Source organism: Pezoporus wallicus, unplaced genomic scaffold, assembly GCF_028554395.1.
Source record: "Pezoporus wallicus isolate ANWC-B61680 ecotype Strahan unplaced genomic scaffold, APGP_CSIRO_Pwel_v1 contig_13740, whole genome shotgun sequence".
Classification (NCBI taxonomy): Eukaryota; Metazoa; Chordata; class Aves; order Psittaciformes; family Psittacidae; genus Pezoporus; species Pezoporus wallicus.
In genome coordinates, this window is record NW_026639057.1 from 456,650 (window position 1) to 477,234 (window position 20,585).

The 20,585-nt window shown below is 42.4% G+C and overlaps 1 protein-coding gene across 3 annotated transcripts in view; it reads left to right on the forward strand.

The window, feature by feature from the left end:
• The window catches only part of LRP8 (LDL receptor related protein 8), a 191,262-nt gene that overhangs the window by 117,996 nt on the left and 52,681 nt on the right, over positions 1–20,585 (forward strand). The gene's annotated exons all lie outside the window — the stretch shown is intronic.

Here is a 20,585-nt window from a genome sequence, read left to right on the forward strand (position 1 = left end):
GGAGGATCTGTCAACTTCTGCTTCTATTAGAACAGAAATGAAAGACACAAGATTCAGGTCATTCAAATCACATGGTTTCCAAACTTAAAAAGTGTACGAGTTTTCCAGGCTGTGATACAGGCAGCACTACCTACTATTTGTAACAGGGTTCAAAACATCTTTGGCGCTGTTAAGTTTATCTGGTTGTAGCGCTCATGATCAGCAGAAGTGCGTAAAGATTCGCAGTCAACTGGGATGAGGCCTTTTGGAATCTCAAATTTGTAGTGTTCTGCGTAGTAGCATACTGGGATTTATCATCACTGCAGACAGCGCTTCTGTCATAAGAGGGGAACTTTGCAATGTTAGAACATTGCTCAGTTTTAGTTGTTTTTGCCTCTGAGAACAAATGAAGAAGAAAGTAGCAGATGAAAGATGATGTAAAATAACTAAAACTGAGAATAAGTATGACAGATGTTAACTGCAGGTAACACCTTTTAAAACCCCATTGATTCAGTAAGTAAAAGAATATGCTTCATTTTCATGTAGCGCATATAGTCTTGTTCTTTTGACTCTCTGAGGAGATCCATTTGTGCTCCGTTGTTCTAGGACTGTGAAGGATTGTCTGATGTTGAGTTGAAGGGAATCCCAGGGGTATTTTAATGAAAACACTAACTAATATGCAGACTTCTATTTGTGTGCTTACTTATGCCTGCGGATTTGTTCTTGGGCAGGCCGAGGAACTAGTATAAGGCGTTCTATTGAATTTCCAGTCATGTACTTCACAAATATATTCCCATGAGTCTCAAGAGTGTTGGAGGAAGTATTTTATTGGATTTCACCAGAACAGGGCATATAAAGGACTTAAAAATTAACCATACTTTCATTTTTAAGCCTAGTACTAGTCCTGCTTTCCCCCTAATTAAGGAAGATGAATGTGCTTCTCTTGCATAAAATAGAGTCATTTTTGCAGCTGTATACAGGCTACAGGAAAAAAAAAATCTCTTCAGTAACTACATTAACATATTTATGTTCTATATTTGTTGGTCTTTCACCCGGCATCCTTCTTAGTCAAAAGCCATCTTATTAATGTTACTTCCACTACCTGATTGTCTGGAGGGGGGCTGAATAAATAAGCAGTTCCATTCTCTGCAGTCATTGTCTAAATCTCTCATCAGAGGCCATAGCATGAACTGTGTGTAGGCCTCTTCAGTGCTGAGACCACTGACAGCTTCCTGTACTCATCTTCCTTTCCTTTTGTAGCTGTTTCATCTTCTGTTCGCCCCCCCCTTATTTTATCCTCTGTGGACATGGGGCTCTCTGGGAGTCTCCAGGGAGATCTTACAGCAGCTTCCAGTATCTGAAGAGGCTGACAAGAAAGCTGGAGAGGGATATTTTACAAGGGCCTGTAGGGACAGGATAAGGGGGAATGACTTAAACTGACAGAGGGGAGATTGAGATGAGCTCTTAGCAGAAGTTCTTCCCTGACGCTGGCACAGGAGAAGCTGTGGCTGCCCCATCCCTGGCAGTGTTCAAGGCCAGGTTGGACACAGGGGCTTGGAGCAACCTGGTCTAGTGGAAGGTGTCCCTGCCAGTGACAGGGGGTTGGAACTGGATGAGCTTTAAGGTCCCTTCTAACCCAAACCATTCTATGATTCACTCTATGTTTAAAACTTAGTTATTGAAAAGATGCATGAACTCATATCTCGATGTTCACATGAGAGTTGATACAAGCCTGTGTCTTGACTTGTGGCTAGCTCACAAGTTTCTGTCTGTACCAGTTAAAAGCTTGCCTGCAAGTCTTAAAAATATCTGCAAGTAGAATTTTGGAACTTTACTTGTTTTATAGGATTATTCAGATCTGAAGTTCACACTTAATCCCATGAAGATCACGTAGTTTTAATCTTACAACTGTTGATAGCTATAGGCTTTAATTTGCATGCTCCGGACATTCTTTCCAGATGTTTTGTGTCTTGTATGTGTCATCTCAAAGGCTGATCTTATCTGCTCTGTGGGGAAACAGAATCAACGTGATAATATATAAGCACAGTGCTGGTTGTGAGGTTATAATTCACATATGTCTGTCTGTAAGACTTCAGCTACACTGGTCAGGACAGTAGTGAGTTATAAACTTGGTAGGCTATTATACAAGAAACTGGGGTGTTAGGCTTTGCTTTAATTTGTACCCTTAATATAAAAGGCCTAGCTCTTTGTGTGTGTAAAATGTTAGTTAAGGGCAAAGAGAGGCTGTAATGGTAGACAGAAAATGTAGTGAGAGGTAATATGTGTAGCTGGATATTCCTGTACGGTTTCTCCTTCCAGTCCCATTTTGTTTCTCCCTGATGGAAACAAGGCTGAACTTTTTCCCTGTGGCCGAGGAATGACTGCAGGCCCCCATGACTGGTTTTCCTGCACAGCCCTTTGGAGGAGCCTACGCTGCAGTTTCTTTAGGAAATGGGCAGGTTGGGAAACAGAGATTTCTTACCTCTGGCGAGATCAAACTGCTTTATAAAATCAACTTTTTTCAGACAGGCCACATACTTGCCAGCATCTCTGCCAGGATCTAGGGTTATTTCTCTGTTAATACAACACTGGGACACTGTCCATAGTCCTTTCAAACAAGGGAGGTTAAGAGCACTGCTAATGCTGACTGTTGCATTTTTAGGAGTATTTCCACCTCAGAATGTGATGAAAACAAGGCAGTTCCTCTCAGCCTCTCAGGCACCTGCTAAATGGCTTTTTATTTTCTGAATGCTCTTGTGGTGTGCTTTTTAAATACATGTTGTGCTCTCTTGGTGGTAGTCAGAGGTGTTGTGTCCCCACCTCTAATGCTCAGTTAAAAGTAACAGTTTATTGTTTTTTAATAACCCTGCTGCAAAGCCTGAACAGTATTTGGCTTTTCCTGTTTCCCACATCACTGAAGTTACTCAGCTTTGTACCTAATAATATCCTCTCTAGGGCTGTTATCCGTCCCCTGGTGTTGAGGACAGTGTGACCTCTCTCCCATCGGGTAGGTGAGGCAGCATCACAGCTGCCTGACTTCTCATGGGCCTGGATGTGTGGGCCTTTTTCTGCTGTTCATGAAATTTTTGGTTTATTTTTGTAGCCTGCACGTTCCTCAAGCCACTGAATGTGGCTGAGAGTGGCAGCGTAAGGGGATGTTTCAAGTTCAACTGAATGCTCAACTGATGAGGTCTATAGGACTTCTCCCTGGTGTGAGTTTTGGTACTAGCTAAAGGTTGATTAATTTCTAGGATGGGCTCATTTTGGAGAAGATGGTTATCCAGGCTTTTGGTTTGAAATTGTTTTTGGTAAGAAAATGCTTACATTTACTCCTTTTTCTTTGAGCCAGATCCTTAATCTAAACATACTCTCATATCCATAGGTTGGCCCAAGTGAATTATTCATGTAGCATCTGAGTGTCACCGCTAAACCTCAGTGTTCTGCCATCTGTCAGTTTTTCAGTGTTATTATCTGGCTGCTGAATTTATTTTGTCTCATTTAATTTCTATTAAGGTTTCAAAGAAATGTGTCCCCCTCTTCTGTGAGCTGATCTATTCAGCGGCATCTTGTGGGCTGGATCTGCTCTCTCTGGGGTCATCATCAGAAATACTGTTAGTCTGGGGGGGTAGCTGTGTTTTGTTATGGTTTTTGTTTCTGTGTGCAAGCAGAATGAGCCCCTAAAGGGAAGCAAAACCATGTGAACTCAGAAATTAGTGCTATCTACATGAGGTGGAGGGGACTGAATTTATCATTCAAGAAGTTGTGTTGATTGGAGCTGGGGTGGGAGAAGAGGGAGGAGGAATTTAATATTGAAGAGAAGAAAGTTATTTTGAGAAAATAAATGAAAAGAAATAGGATTGTGGGTGAGAGGAACAAAAAACCACCATTTAGCTGTGCTGCAGTGGTGCTGCTGGTGGGGAAGGGGAAGAGTTCGTACTTGGCCCTGCCAGCTTTCAGCCTCATCTTCCATCACAAAGCCTCTATAGATTCAGCAATTGCCTGTACTAGGCCTCTGTTTGGGAGCAGTTGGCTGCTGGTACACAAAGCAAATGAACAACATTGGCCTTACAGGATACATGCCAGGAAGAGAAGAGGCAGGCTTGTCCTCCCGTTTGACATCAGCCATTGCTGCTACTCCCTGCCCACCAAGAGGGAGAGCCTTGTGGGTGCAGAACTGCTGCTGCTGGAAGGTGCTCTGAACCAAGCATGGATTTCATCTTCCCCGTGCCAGCTTGTTAGCATGCAAGGAGCTCCCCACAGATCGTTTAAAAGGATAGCCAAGTATCTGGAAGTAGTGGGAGTCGAGTTAGTGCCTCTGTCAGCCCAACGCCTGCAGCTCACACGTACCTCACCAGCAGCTGTTTTGGGATACAGGCATATTTTTGACCTCAGAGTAGGCTCGAATGCTGACTGATAACTGTTTGCTGCAAGAGGTTATGCAGCAGCAGGCCTCTGGCAACTGCAGGAGGTTTTTAGTAGCCTACATGTACTCTGTCATTGGAGAGCCCACCATAGCTAGAGCCCTGGTCTTATTCTTCATTGCTCTCAGTAAGAGCAATCCAGCATGGCTTGGTGATCACCCTGGAGCTGTAGTGCAGCTACTGCTGATATACACAGGCATTGCTTATGCATATGAAAAGATTCCTCACCTTTCCCTATCTAGTTTCTTCAAGCTGAGAGAGGGGGAAGGGAAGTCATTTTCTCACTGAGCTAAAAAAGACCTCCAGCAAAATGAATGTTACCCACCTAATGCTGTTCCAGCACAGGTACTGAATCATTCTGGTTTTTACAAGAAGGAAATGTTAAATTTCCCTCTGAAGTATTTTGCTTATTTAACCAGAGACTTAAACAAAAAATATCTCTAGAGAAGAATAAAAACAAACGCTAGCAAACAGTAACAGCACTGATGGGAACACAAATTAAAGGGATGGAGCAAGTGAAAATCTAAGCTGGCAAACTCTTGCCTTAGGACACTGTATATATAATGAGATGGAGGAATGCAGGCAGCATAAACTCACCACTTATTTCTCTATCAGATATGTGACATTCTCCTAGTTAAGAGCAGAAATTATTATACAGGAAGGTATAGTAGAGTGTTACGAGGGGGGGGAAAGGGAAGGGGAAACCTGAATTTGTATTGCCTTTAATAGGGTGGTTTGCAGCAGTCCTGGAAATAGATTTTTAAATGGAGATGGGATATAAAATCAAACCCTGAGCGTTGGTATGAAATACAGTACCAGTTCGTTTTTATTTTGTAGCGCATGTCACGAGTTGTTCAGGGAGATGTAGCCGACCTTGACAGTTATATTTTTAATGGGTATCTTCCATGGTTTTAGGCACTTCGTGTGCTGCTGCTGTGTATGCTGAGCTCTCACTGTGGTGGTCAGGTCTGGCCTCATTGTCTGTTAAGTTGCCCAAATGCAAAATTCTGTAATTATTGGTGGTGATGATGGTATTGTTCACCCCCAAATGCACAGTTCTGTCCTAGCTCTACGTTCACCCCTACGGATATTACATCTCTGTTACTCTTCTTTGATACGGATCTCCTGCATGACTGAGTTTGGTGACATTACTGTGCGTTTGTGGAAAGTGACTTAATATACTATTCCCTTATTCCCTGCCCCTGGAGAATTTATCCTGCAGAAGGACGGACTGTCTCATTCAGGGCATCACATACACTGGCCCTTGAACTTCAAGCAGCAAAACCAAAAACTAGGTCAAATCAAGCTGTAGGACCTGGGGCTGTAACAAAGAGGATTTTTTTGCTTTGTTGTTTTGGTGTGGGTTTTTTTTTTCCCAACATGAAGAGCAGATCTGTTTGTACATATGTGATACGATGGTGGGGGATTGTAAATGCAGTAGAACGCATTCTGATCGTTCTGTTGGGTTAATTTCTTGCAGATAATTCAGGCAATTGAATAAGGTGATGGTAATGTCAGACGTACAGGTATGCATTTTGACAACACTCCTTCTATGCTAACTGGCTATCGCTAGCATTAAATACAGCAGCTTTTAAGTGTTGTCACTGTCCCTGGTGACCTCTTGGAATCACCGCTGAATTATAGCAGCTGGGGACTGCTGTAAAACATCTGTAAAACAAAGGACAAGATACAGGGTGAGGAAGCATTTCCACAGCTACAGGATCCTCCCAGTGACAAGGCACAAAAGAGGCAGCCTCATTTTCCAGATGCCCAGGCTGGTTTGTAGGGCTAATGGTGAAAACTTTGATTTGTCAAAGTGACCCAATGTGTTGAGACAGAATAAAATTAAAAGAGCCAAGGTCATCTCTCCATGAAGTCATGGGATAATTTAGGATAGGCAGGACCCCTGGGGTCATTTAGTCCAATCCCCTGCTCAGAGGGGACCCCTGTCTTCATGTTTAGCCACTCTTACTAATGAAAAAGAATCACCATTACCAGACTTTCCTTTGTTGCAGCACATGTCTGTCACCTCCCATCCTGTCACTGTGCAGCTCTGAGGACAGTCTGGCTCCATCACTCCTAGTCCCTCCCATTTTGTAGTTGAAGGCAGCAATAGAATCTTCCTTTAGCCTTCTCTTCTGATGGCTGTACCAGTATTGTACCCTCAGCCTCTCCAGGATACAGTTTTGTCTTGTTCAATGACACAGTTTGACAACTAGGATGGAGGTTTTGCAGTGTTCACTCACCTCTGTCAATGTTTCACCACATCCAAAATATAACTTAAAAAAACTAACTCATTTTTGTCTTTATTGTGCTCTAGCTTCCAGGTTTACTTAGCAGAGAGTGCCAGGCTCTAGAAAACTCCTTTGCATGGAAGCGTTTAACAGTACACTAGAGAATGGACAGAGACCTGTTGAGGCCTGGTAGCAGACTAGTAGTTCCCTGTGGATCCTGGCTTATAGTTCCATGCAGAGTTTTGAAAGTCCTTTTTATCCTGAATGTCTGTAACTCTTCAAATTCTCAGATATGCTCCTTCACTGCTGGTTTAATCATCCTGGCTCAGCCACTGTACACTTGCTTCCCAAGTGCCTCTGGTTCCTTGCCTAGTGTAATTGCTTTGAATGCCTCTAGCTGTGTCCTTATGGACAACCCCAAGTTGACCTCAATATCCCGAAGGGCACAGAACTGTAGGGATTAACACAAGAAGGCTTTGTCAGGGTAAGGAACCAAATATAGTTTTTCCTGCATCCTGTTCCTTTTCTTGAAGTGTGAAATTATCCTTTTACATCAAAGGAAATACAGCAAACTCAAAGCCAAGCTGTTTATCCCTAGTAGTAGGATAACTTTATCTGTGGCTCTTGGGCAGTGAATTACATCTCTTTTTTGATGATTACATGGCTTTGGTGATCTCAGCATTTTACTTACCTACAGATGTAAATGAATTTAGGGTTTGTAATGATTGTGCTCCAGTTCTGCTGGTGCTAGAGTTTTAAGTCACACCTGTTCAAAAGAAAATGTGTTTTTCCTTGAAGGGAAGGTGTTCAGAGCTTGTATCTCAGAGGATCTCTTCAGAGGGCTGAGTCCTAAAGGAAAACCAATAGAAAATACCTATGGGCTCTTCTCTGATGTTTTTATTGTTCTTTTCCCAAGTAGTGTTGCCTTGTGAGAAAGTCACTTGTTCATGTACCATTGCAAGCTTTGACATTTGCAGGGTTCCCGTTCCCACTTAGAGCTGTTGCTATTTGACTGCTAGAGAGATTTAGACACTGCAATTAAATATTTTTCCTGTTGGTGTAATGTGTGCGTGCAGTTCATAAACAGAAACGGTCGTAATAGGGTTTGATGCTGCCTTTTTATGGCTATAATTAATCTTGCTGTTATTTTAGTAGCAGAGAATAGCTGGAAAATGGAAGTTGAGCATGTGAAGCTCTTGTACGTGTAATTATTTACTGGCTATAAATATTGAGCTAGTAAAAACTGAAGAGGTTTTCAGGAATCACAAGCAGCTTTTCATTGGCTGGTGCTTTTGGTTTTGCCGTTCTCTCGCTGTTTGCTCTGTGAAATGCATGTTACCTGATTTGTCTGTGTGTATTTTGCTTGTTTGTTGGGGAGGGGGGAAATCAAAAGGGGATAATTCCTGGAATCAAAGGCAAAAACAATTTGGTACTGAGTGAAGCACTATTGCACTGCAAGAGCACAGAAAGCAAACCTTCTTTCTTAAATGGGTGAATTATGGTGTGAGGAAAACTGGTGAACATCAAATGACAATTTTAACATTCTTCACATCCAAACAGCTTCTGTAATTTAGTATTGTAATGAATCGTATGTTGAAGCTGTGATTCCTGGTTCCACCACCTTTTCCTTGGTAGTTATTTTTCCTCTCTTTCTCCATTTCTGCAGTTGTAGGATCATGGTTTCATTCTGGACAAACTCCCACTGAAATCATTTGAGGTTTCAAGAAGGGTCTCGTGACACTCCATCCTGCTTCCTTGAGGATTAGGATCATGATTAAGACTGATTTAATTTGCAGTCTCTGCATGCTTTGTAACTTAAACCTTGCACTGGAGATTTCCAGTTCTCTGAAATGCTTTCAGTCAGACTGTGCTTTGGGGTGAGGCACGGTCACTGACAGCACTGTCTGCACATCTCGGGGTTGCTTAGATCTTCACCCTGTGCATCTGTGGGATGCAATAAGCTTCCATAGCTGCTGAGAGCCTCAATCAGGGCTTTGCTTTAGCTTCTAGCTTCCTTCCTAGTTACAGTGTATTCAGTGGCTGTATTTGAAGTGACAGATTTCAGCTCACCCTTTCTGTTTTGTATTTTAACATATTAAAACATGGTAATCCTTTGCATTAAAATACAGAGGGCTTCGCTTAGTAGCTTTGTTAGACTGCACATGCTTACACGTTCCCGTAAGAATGGACTCATGCCAGTTATTGTATCATTTTCCTGGCTTACACTGCTAGGGTAGTCATCTTACCATGTCACTTGAGTTCTCCAAGTGTACTGTTGTACGAGACACAAGTTATTGTATGAAGACTGTGAATTCTCTGTTTTGGCATAGAGGTAGCAAACACCAGTCATTTTAGCACAAACATAACCGTGCTTCTCCCGTTTTGTTGGGGCTTTTTTGTACAGGGAGAAGCATGTCTAGCATGTTTGACAAACAGTGATTGCATCTCTAGCCATTGTGTGTGCATTTATATGGGAGGAATTATGCATGTGTATTTAGAAACGCACACGTGCACACGCACAAAAAATACTGGTGTGATATTCCAGCATTTCAGCAGGTATATTGGCCCTGTGTGGAATGCGAATGAGAAATAGCAATAAACATACTGAATTCTGCTAGAATTTATATGTTTCTGCTTCAGTTCCTGCCTGTAGACATGTTGCAGGTGTCAAACTTGGAGCTGAGGTTTGTGAACCAGCAGGGGTATTTGTAATGAAGTAAAGGTGTATTTGGTAGGGGAAGGCCTTTTCTTCTCAGCCACAGGTCTACTCGCCATTATTCTTGTGCAGCAGGCTGAACATACTCAATTAAAATTGCTATGTAAGCTGCCTATTCCATCCTCTGAAGAAAAAAAACAAGTGGGGTTTCTTTGTATGTATATAAAAGGTGAAATGTTCATTCTGAGTTGAAGAAACACAATTGTTTAATAGTAGCAGAGCCTTTTCAGACTTACTTTTTTGCACATGTAAGGGTGAGGAAATACTAGAAATTATTAAGTCTACACTTTTCTACCGAATCCTTTTTTTTGCCTCGAGTTCTTCATGTTCTGTTGGACCCTTTGAGCACCAGTTCATTCACTGATACCTTTAATACCTCAGAACAATTGTCACCTGAGCATGAAAAAGCAGCATCTCCATTGGGTATTGCCTTTGTGGCCATGTAGATGTGACCAGGGATGGTGGAGGATGGCTTGCTTCCAGCCGCTCTGGCTGCTGGAGGTGGCCTCATGCAGTGTGACACTGCGCTCCATTTTTCCTTTATGGTATGAAGTTTTAAAAAGCCCTGGATGCTGTTTGGTGTATTCAGCCCTTTGACAGAACAGAGGAGATACCATAATGGCAGAGACAAGGTGAAATACCAATGTTGCAACATACTTAGCCAAGCTTTTCATTTGAATTAAATAAATACAGAAGGTGCAGACTTCAGGTGGCAGGAAAAAGTGTTTTATGATAAATTCTGGCAGTTTCCTGGAGACCTGCACAATTTTTCTTTCTATGATTTTTATCACTCATCTTGTCAGGTTTCATTATGTTTGCTCATCTGGGGACATTTTGTGCCTTTGTTTTCCCTTTTGATAAGAAGCACTTTGGTGCCCATAATCTCTCTTACAAATGGGCATGGTCTCAGTGCTGCTTGACTCCTTTATCTTCTGTATAATTCTGTCCCCCTAGCGTTCTGTGGGGTTTTATTCATCCCTGTTTTGATTGGAATCGGAGTAATCTCTGTGAACAAGAGAAAGAAAATGAGCCTGGGAAGAGGGAAGATGAAAGAGCAGCTGCAGCTACAGAGGCTCAGAAAGCCCCACGGGTGATGCTGGACTCTTAGCCACAGTTGAGAGACTTTTGAAGAGGCTGTTTTCTCATTGTTGTTTGTAACCAGCAGGCTCTGGATGGAGCCCAGTGTGCGGCATGTGGGTGTTCCTCCTTCCCGGTGCCCAGGGTACAGAATTGCCTCTTTAGTCAGAGAAAGAAAGGGAAGGAGCCAGCACACGCACTTGTACTTGAACTCCCCAGTCTCATTTGTACTTTAGCATCTGCAGAAGTAGTGCTGACTCCTCTGGACCTAATATCCCCTGAAACATTCATAGAATCACAGAATGGTTTGAGTTGGAAGGGACATTAAAGCTCATCCAGTTCCAACCCCTGCCACGGGCAGGGACACCTTCCACTAGAGCAGCTTGCTCCAAGCCCCATCCAACCTGGCCTTGAACACTGCCAGGGATGGGGCAGCCACAGCTTCTTGGGGCACCCTGTGCCAGCACCTCAGCACCGTCATAATGGAAGAATTTCTTCCTAATGTCTACTCTAAATCTCCCCTCTTTCAGTGTAAAGTCATTCCCCCTTGTCTTGTTACTGCATGTCATTGTAAAAAGTCTCTCTATAGCTTTCTTGCAGGTCCCCTTTACGTATTGGAAGACTGCTATAATACTGGCACATATGTGGCTGTCCTGGGCTGACATCAGCTGCAGAGCACCCTCTCTGCTGACAGAACACTGGTGTCTGGGGAAGAGGTGGTGACTATTCAATTAGCAGCTTGACATGGTGGATAACTCCAGTGATGGACACCTCCCTATGACCCTGACCTCTCTGACTGTGTGTCTAATGATAGTTCAGCTTTTCAGAGCAGGGGCTGAGAATTTGCTCTGCTTATCAAGTACCTGTACATACAGCCACTGATGTTTCACTTCGAAACGCTCCATTGCTGGCATGCTTGGCAACAGCAGGTTAATCAAGCAGGTTGCTTCAGGTGCAAACGACTGGGAGGAAATCAAGATAAAAACCTGTCAGTAAAATTTTCTAATCTTCTGTGTGTCCCAGAGTACACCGAGCTTTGTGCAGTTTATGTGTAATGAAGGGAAAACCCGCCCTGTAATAATAGATTTAATTAAATTTATCAGTGAGGAAGAATTGAAGTGGAAGAGGTAATTCAGATCTCTCAACCAGATACAATGTTTTGTTTTTTACAAAGGAAAAACATGTCTAAGTTTCTAGCAGGGCTTTTGATTATTTTAATCAATGGATTCCTCCCAGCTTGCACAATATGTTCACTTGGAAGAAACAGCAGTGCTGTGGAAGATCACAATAGAACAATCTATGGATTTTCTAATAATTAAAGTTCCATTCTGTTTCCGTAATTACCTAACTGCTTATCTGATGTGAAACCTGCAGAAACAGTTCCTGATCCAGTGTATTTAAGGCAGACAACAAACTGAACTGCTTTTAAGGGATTAAAAAAACATGGTAATGCTAGAAATCACATTTTTAAATGCCTTTTGCACTTCACTGCTACGAGCCTCTTGTAAATTGCACTTCTATCCGATAACCACCAAGCACTTTACAAGCTGTGATTAAACTTGGTGGTTATTTCAGCAGCAAGAGGTGTGTGAGGTGCTTCAGGAAAGCAAATCAAACATAGGTCCTGTAATGGCACTCACAGTTCCCCTTGTAATTGAGTAATTGCATTTGCAACCGAGTGTTGCTGAAACCAGTGGGATTCTGCACGGACTTCTGCAGCTGCCTTCTAGTGCAGAGCTTGTGGCCACAGTGAAGTTACTCACACATGGGCTTGCAGAGTGGATTCTGTATCAGAACAGACCCAAATGAAGCAAGAAGACTGATGAAACAGAGTAATAGTGGGAGCAGAAAAAAGATTATAGTAATAAGGTCAGAGGGATCTCTTGCCTGAGGCCAAGCATAGCTTCAGTGTTGACATATTTATATACACATAGATACATAGTTTTATTAACAAAATTATTACAGATTTGGCAAAAGTAACCTGTGAAGGATGGATTTGAGAACGAGGGAAAAACACAGGCAAGAAGTATGAGAGGATGCTCTGTGCAAAGGGCAGGGTGAGCAGCAGTTGGTGTAGGAGGGCAAAAAAGGAAGGGGTGGAAGAAACAGGAGCCTCGTGCCAGTGGTGCAGCACAACTGCTTCTGCTTTCCACACCGAGGTAGTGGTAGGAAATAGGATTAACTGGAATGTGTTTCTCAGGGGACTTGCATGGCATTGCTCAGGAAAGCTGTGGAGATGCAGGTCTGGCAGTCAGGAAACCTATCTTTTCTGAAGTTACCCTTTTCTAGGAAGTGTAGGCAAGGAGTAAAGCCTGGATGTTCTGAAGTGCACAGGGAGATGTCTACAGGTTCTGGGCTGAGACATTTGAAAAAGACTAACTCACCTTTTTAGGCTCTTAAGTGTAGGCAGCTTCTTCTAAGCTGCATGCCCTAAATTAGTGGCTTCCAGGAAGCAATTTCTTTTGCAGCCATTACTTCTGTAGTGCTAGTGGGAAAGGGGCATCTGGCCATGCTCATGCTTTAATATCATGCACACATGCATCATCAGTTTAGTGGGGCAATGAGGTCCACAGGCTCTGACAAAAACTGAGCTCAAGGAACAACTCCAAAACCATCCGTGTGCAAGTAGTTCTGGTTTGGTTCGGTTTGTTAAAGTGGGAGTTTTGAATCTGTGCAGCCTTCAGGCACGGATCATCCCTTCCATGTGTGCTCCCAGATTTTGCATCTTGCTGTTCTAATGCATGCTGTAGCTTGTTCTGAGTTGTAAAGGTCACTGTTGCTACTTCCAGCTGCTGATGGACTGGGAGCATGGATTTTTGGCTTGTCAGGAAGTCAGCGTATCATTGCAGAATAGCAGCATGATGTTGTCTCGGTACCAGTCATGCTCCATCGTTGAGTGTGTTTTGAACTATCCCTCGTTGCTTTTCATGAGCCAGTAATCTTGCTTGGGAAACATGTAAGCAGTATTGTATGTCAGGATGATGGAGAAAAAGCAGAATTTTGATTGTTCTTTTTCCTTCCTTTCTTTGCCAAACTGTGCTGGTGTAAACATTACACCTGGTTTAGTTGAAATGCAGGATTATCCTTTTAAGTTATGCTTGCAATGAAAACCAGAAAAAAAAGTAGGAGATCTAAGCTGTTGGTGGCCTCAGATCACTGGTGGCCTGAATACTGAGCACAGTTTGAGTTCTAATGTGCAAGATTTTCTGTTTATCTAGTAGTGGCTACTGCAATGTGCTTATCCATACCAGCTGCTATACACACGTGTATCTAAGTTCTGCACTACAGTTTCTTTCCAGAGACTGGTGAGCAAGAAGTTTCCATGTGTGTGAGGTGTTTTCTGTGTGAGTTGGAAGCCCATCATATTTTCATCAGACAGTATAAAATATTTACGATAGTATTTAAAGGTTGGCTTTAGGAGACACTGTGACGTGATTACATTTAGTAACAGAAATCAAAGTCCTTTTCTTTTTGTATATATTTCAGAAGCTATGAGGAGTTATTCATGGTGATTTCTAAATACTAGGGAGAGAACCACTGTGAAAATATTTCAAAGGCAAATAGCTTGAAGCTGTAGAATGATGTTTAGCCAGTTTTAGTTTAAATTAAAGAGTAATCCCTGTTATATATAATAAATGAAGGACAGATCTCTCAAACTGGGAAAAAGAGTTTAAAAAATTAAAATGTCTGGGATTCAGGTTCCCCAGAAAAGTGTGCTCAATGATAACACAGAATCAAGTCACAACTGTGGGATCAGTTCTTATCTTTTCATAACCTAACAATGATTCTGCATATTCTTCTCCTTCACTTGGCTTTTTTCTTTTATCCATCTCCTGTGGTCCTGGCTTGGAAGAAGTGGTTTTTTTTCCATAGAGTGTAAAGCAGCTGCCACTGGAAGCTGTTGTATAACATATGTCCCAGAAGGAGCGAATACATCCCTATCTGCTCATCAAATATTATGAGAACTAGGGCTGATGTTTCTGGATTTCAAGAGATGTTTTCTCTCCTACTGAGCCAAAGGAGAATTCTGATAGCTCATACCCACGCATGTGCTGACTTGCTTCCTCTGTACAGTATTTACCTGACCAGTTTCCCAAACCCCAAAGATCTTTAAAGGTCAAAACTGACTGGATGAGGAGGATGGAGAGGAGGCAAAGGAGGAACAGTAGAGTGCAGTTGTTGAGTGTGATGATTCAATGCACATGGCGGCCATGGATGACGTATGCCAATACATGGATGCACAAATCTCTCTTAATAAACATTTGCTGTGCCTGGAGCTCCTACTTATCACATAGTGTGTAGGTGCTGTCAGCTAGAACTGTATTATGAACTGGACTTAGACAGCAGAAACACTGGACAGAGCAAGTCAGGTTGTTCTGTTGATTGAAAGTCAATGAGTATTATAACCACTTCTTGAATAATGTTCATGGAACTTGCATTTGATTTTTCTGTATACCCTGGCTTGTCAAGATTAGGCAATATTTCAAAGTAGTGCTGGAAACTGGATGCTGAGGCAGCCTGTAGGCTGGTTTTGGTCTTTTGTGTGGCTTCATGTGCTACCTTTATTGAAAAGGCTGATGTAATCAAGTAATACATTTGGACATTGTTTGGAGCACGTTTCTCCAGGCGTAGTCAGTCAGGTTATTGGGGTTATTTCAAACAATAAATACAGTCATAGAATCATAGAATCAGCTAGGTTGGAAAAGATCTTTAAGATCATCAAGTCCATCTGTTCTTCCAGCACTGTCAAGTGCACCACTAAACTGCGTCACTAAGGGCCTCATCTACACGGTGTGTGAACACTTGCAGGGACAGTGACTCCAGCACTGCCCTGGCCAGCCTGTTCCAACGCCTGGGAACCCTTTGGGGAAGGAATTGTTCCTAATCTCCAGTCTAAACCTCCCCTGGTGCAGCTTGAGGCCGTTTCCTCTTGTCCTGTCACTTGTTACCTGGGAGAAGAGATCAGCCACCTCCTCACTCCAGTCTTTCTTTCAGGTAGTTGTAGAGAGTGGTAAGGCCCCCCTGAGACTTCTCTTCTCCAGACTAAACTCCCTTCAGCTCCCTCAGCCGTTCCTCATCACACTTGTGCTCCAGGCCCTGCACCAGCTCTGTTGCCTTTCTCTGGAACTGCTCCAGCACCTCAATGTCTCTTTTGTAGTGAAGGGGCTCAGAGCTAAACACAGAATTCGTGGTGTGGTCTCACCAGTGCTGATGGGTATTTTATTTTGCTGATTTTAGATGTCATTTGGTTTAGTCCAGGGGGGTATGTTGTTGTTTTTTTTTAACTCAACAGAATGAAGAATTCTTTAGGTATTCAGACAGTTTTCATCCTTACAGTTGCTTTTCAGGGGGAATATAAGAGAATTTCCTTTACATCTTGAAGGTTATACTGGTTCAGGGCAGCCTTTGTTATCAGCTCCAGCCTGGGATCATCAGAAGTGCGTGTTGTTCCAAGGCTGGTTGTAATTGCGACACAGATCAAAAGCTCTGCCAGGCTATCCTTTCCCTTTTCTAAAAGCAGATTAGCAGCCTGGCATCTGTTTTCTTCAGGGAGGATGGCACAGATGCCCGTACTGCTGACTCACAGTGGTATAGCTGACCTTTCTGCGAGGCGTGGGATGATGAAGGGAAGGTGCGTATGTGCTTGCCAGTCACCCCATGTCCCTGATGTTAGCAGATAGGGATGGTGGTTTCTTGCTCCTCTTCAGTGTGAAGTAGGGCTGAGCAGTGCTTTGCCCTCACAGTGAAGCTCTTAGTCTGGTATACCCTTTTCTCTTGAGCTCTGCGTGTCTTCTCTCCTGCAGTTAGGCAGGTGGAGAAGCCTACACAAAGACAGCTCTCTCATTGTCAGAGGAGGTTTTGGAAAGGTTAGACACTGCAAATGCATCAAGTTATTTAAAGTTCTGGCATCAGGCTCCTTCAAGTCTTAAGTGGCTGCAGAGGAAATTATAGCTGACCTGCATAGGAAATGAGGTGTACTTTCAACTTGAAAGTCATAAAAATTACTTTATCTAGACCAGAAGCAATCTTACCTACTATACAGGCCACTGAACTTTGTCTCAGAGACCTATTCTACCTCTTTTGGTTACGCCAAGTTGGAAAGAAAGTCTTCCTGCTGAAAACATTAAAAAGCCACAAAGCAGCCTTTAAGAACCAGTGCGTTATACTAGATTTCTGTGAGCTTTCCCCCCACTTGCTGTGTGGGTTGGATTCTTGCAAATAAATATATATTACAAATACATATAAAAATATAAATATAAATAAGTAATTTAGTCACTAGGTTAGCAAATAAAAAATCTGGAGCACCAGAACTAGGAAAGTTTGGCATCAAGAGACAGGTGACTGAGAGGTGGTAAAAACCATGGATAGCTGCTGTAAAGTGGAAAGGTTATTAGTCAAGGGGTTGTGAACAATCTTACAATTTCACATAATTTTAGAGTTGAAAAATACACCTTATTCGAGAGGTACTTGATTTATTGAGGAGAGGATTGAAAGTTGCCTTTTTCCTTAGAGAAGAGGTTTCATCACACAGTTGTTTCTTTGGCTTAGCAAGAAACAGTATAATTTCATCCAGTGAACAGAAGCCGAAACTAGATAAGAGAACTAGTGATAAGGACTAGAACTAGAGATAAAATGCAGCTCTTAACAGTAGTGGTAAATAAACAATTGGACTCGCTTGTCCAGCAATCTTTACCAACTGAAGGCTTTAAATCAGAATAGATACTTGTCCTAAAGGTATGCTGTCAGTTAAATGGGGTGTTGATGTAGAAAGACAACCTTTTGCTGTGCAGACATTCCACTGATCTTTACAGTCCAGTAGCTTTTAAACTGGGGAGTTCTCCCAGCCAATACACACAGATGGTGAAGCTGCACATTTTATAGGTAAAGACATTTGGCCAAGCTACTGTAAAGCACAGTAAGCTGTGACACAGGGAGGTGCTCCATCTGGGAATTGAGCTAGGCATTCTGAACACTGGGAAGGAATTTTCAGGGCAAAAATACCCTTGTTTAGTTCAGGGAAATAGTTTGTTCGTGGGTAGGGGAGAGCCACTCTCCTTCCTCCTCACCAGCTATGAGTCATCATTCATAGATCTCCAAAGGCAGTCGTATGTATCAAGAAACCTTTTTGCTGTTCTGTGATCCTTGGAGATCTGGCTTTCCTCAAGAAATGGAAACCAGGAGAAACCTCTGAGAAGGGACATGTCAGATGGATGGAAAACATAATCAGGGAGATTTTGCACAGAGTGTTATCTTACTGCCTGATAGGCAGGTTGATGACAGAGTTTTCAGGGAGTTAATTATTCATCACTGAGTAGAAGTTATCTAGTATATAATTCTGCATATACTATCTTAAATATACTATCTGTATCTCGTGTATCTATATGTACTTCTTTTCATCTCTGATCTGCACAGAATATCCCCAGTGATAAAGAGACATTACGTTTTAGAGAGAAGGTGTTTCTTGCCCTTGGCAGCTTTTGCTGCCATGACCTGTTTGAAGTAGGCTGGCTGCGTTTCAGGATTGGGCCCACTGGGAAGCTGACACTCACAGTTAAAGCAGGTTCCATTGTCTGAACAAACTCTGGCTCATTTTCTTCTGATCAAAAGTACTTAGTGAGAGGTGCAGTTTGGATTCTTTAAAGCATCTCATTATAGATTATATTTAGAAGTGGGAAGAATATATTATTAATTATGAGGATGCTCTAAAGCAGAAAAGCTGTTTAATCCTGCCCTTGATGAACAGAAAAGTTAGTGTGAAGGAAGGTTATGCAATTAACAGTATATTCATTAGGAGTTCATCAGCTATCAAACTATGCTTATCTTCTGGATAGTGCTGGAATATCTGACAATTTCGTAGTTACTGCTTAAGTGATAAGAGCGAGAGACAGAAACTGCTACAGGAAAATTTATATAATACAGTTTCCATATCTGTTATCTGCCAGTGTACATATATATATACTTTTACATCTCAGCTTAAATACTCTCCTGTTGCCTGGGTAGGTGTGGGGTTTGCTGGGAAGAACTGGAGATGGAAGTTGGCCCCACGTATTTGTGGCTTACAGGGTTGCTAAATAGCTACAGTGTACAGCCACTTTCTGTAAGGCTCATTACAGGGGCTTTTATAGCCTTTGTTCCCACAATACCCCTTTTACCAGGGGGTAAAAGTTAGCTGATCAGTAGGTTCATCCCAGCATCATTCTGCATATTTGCTTTGATCTGTTTAGTACTCTCAACTCCAGGCTGCGTACTGGCCCTGTAAAACAGAGCCACCTTTGCAGAGGCGTTTCTCTAACTTCAGTGGTTCTTGTAATGACTTTCAGTACTTGCAAAACATGGTAATTGTTCTGTCTTCAAGTTCAGACTGACATCTGGTAACAGATTTTTGTTATCTGTGTGATATATTCTGGTGAGCTGTTTTTTAAGCTGTGCTTGAAACCTAATTTTGATTTAAGCATTAATTTGCTTCAGAAGAAGTTGAAAAGTCAAGAGCTTAAATGTGCCAGAATGTGTATGAAATAAACTGCCTTCTGGAATTTGTTTCTGGGTTTGTTGTAGTAAGAATGGAGCACTGTGGTATGCATATTGTGGGGAATTCTGGAAGTTAATGTATGGAAAGAGAAATAGATCAGTCCTGGTGCTGCGTTCAGCAGCTCGTATGAGTGACCAAGGTGACTGTGGCCGGTAGGCTTGTACTAAGGGAGATTGCTGTTAGTGAAAAGCATGAACTCTTTTAAGAAACTAATATTTTAACAGTGCCACAGATTTGAAGAGCCTTGAAAACTCTCCATCATTTCTATCTGTAAACCAAAAACCGCCAAAGAACACTTGATTCAACAGAGAAGTAAATGTGTCTTCTGTCTAAAAGTATCTGTGCAGAAATTGTTCCAAGATGCTTTCAAACTGCTGAGTTACGAGTCACAGGGGGAGGTATGATTGATTTATTGTGTGCTGCAATCTGGACTATTTTATCACTGAATCTATAGTGAAGAAAGTCGATGTTAATAAAGCTACAATGTATTTAGACCAAAAGCCTAGGAATAAAGAAAGAAACATTAGTACAGATCGAGAGAATATAGTTATTACCTGTGTTGTTGTGCAGAACAGTTCTTTCCATGGTCTCTGCTAATTCAGGCCATGAGGGAAGGGCTTTGCAAGTCAAAGCTTGAGAGTGGGGTCTGGTGTGCCCATGGGATGCCCAGGTAATGGGAATTAATATGTGCTACTTAGGCACACGGCTAACACGGCCAGGCTGATACCTGAATAGATGACAAAAGGCCTGCAGTAAGTCACTCTTCAGTGAAGGAAGGTGAAGGCAGTTGTTCCCTAGCTGTGCACCTTTGCCCAGCAAGGCCATCCTGGGCCCTGAGAGCTGTATTCAGCAGCTAAATGCATCAATTTGTCAGCTGTGGGGCTGCGTGAGAAAGTTTGAAAGTTGTTCAAAGATCTGTTTGCCCACAAGGCTTCGGAATCACTGATCGAGGGCAGGGAACAAGTTTTCCTTTCAAAAGTTGCATTTCTCAGGGTTAATTAGCTGACTTCCATTCATGCCTAGCTTGTGCCGCCTTAACCTCATGACTCATTTCTTTCTTGACACTCTTCTTTCTTCCCATAGCATGTCTGTGTTTGAACTTCGCTGATTCCCAGCCACATTACTACCAGTCTGTGCTGGGTCAGCTGTTACCTTTGAGTGTTTTATACTCCTAAGGCTTGCTTGAATCAGAATTGCCTTGAAAGCATCATGCATCACTAATCATGGGGGAATGAAGTGGATCGTGATAGATTTTACAGGCTGGCTGTAGCCACACTTGGTTTTTCACAGTAGGCATCCCTGGGTATAAGCACAGGTAAAGGATCTGTGCTGAGGAACACAGCTCGCTCTGTTCTCAACCATGCCAAAAATTGGAGTTCAGTTTGATGTCTGGGCTATAGGAGAGGCAGATTTCTTCCCCCACAACCTCCCCGACCTCACCCATTATTATTAATGCAAAAAGGAGGGGAGACTGAACTGCATTACAACTAGCAATGTATACACAGACTGACAGGGTAATTATGGATGTAGACAGTGGTGGGGTGGCAGGTTTGACAGGACAATGTACATCACTCGCTTCCAAACTAGCTCTAAAAACAATAGAGTTTAAAAGAAGATGTTATGTTCAG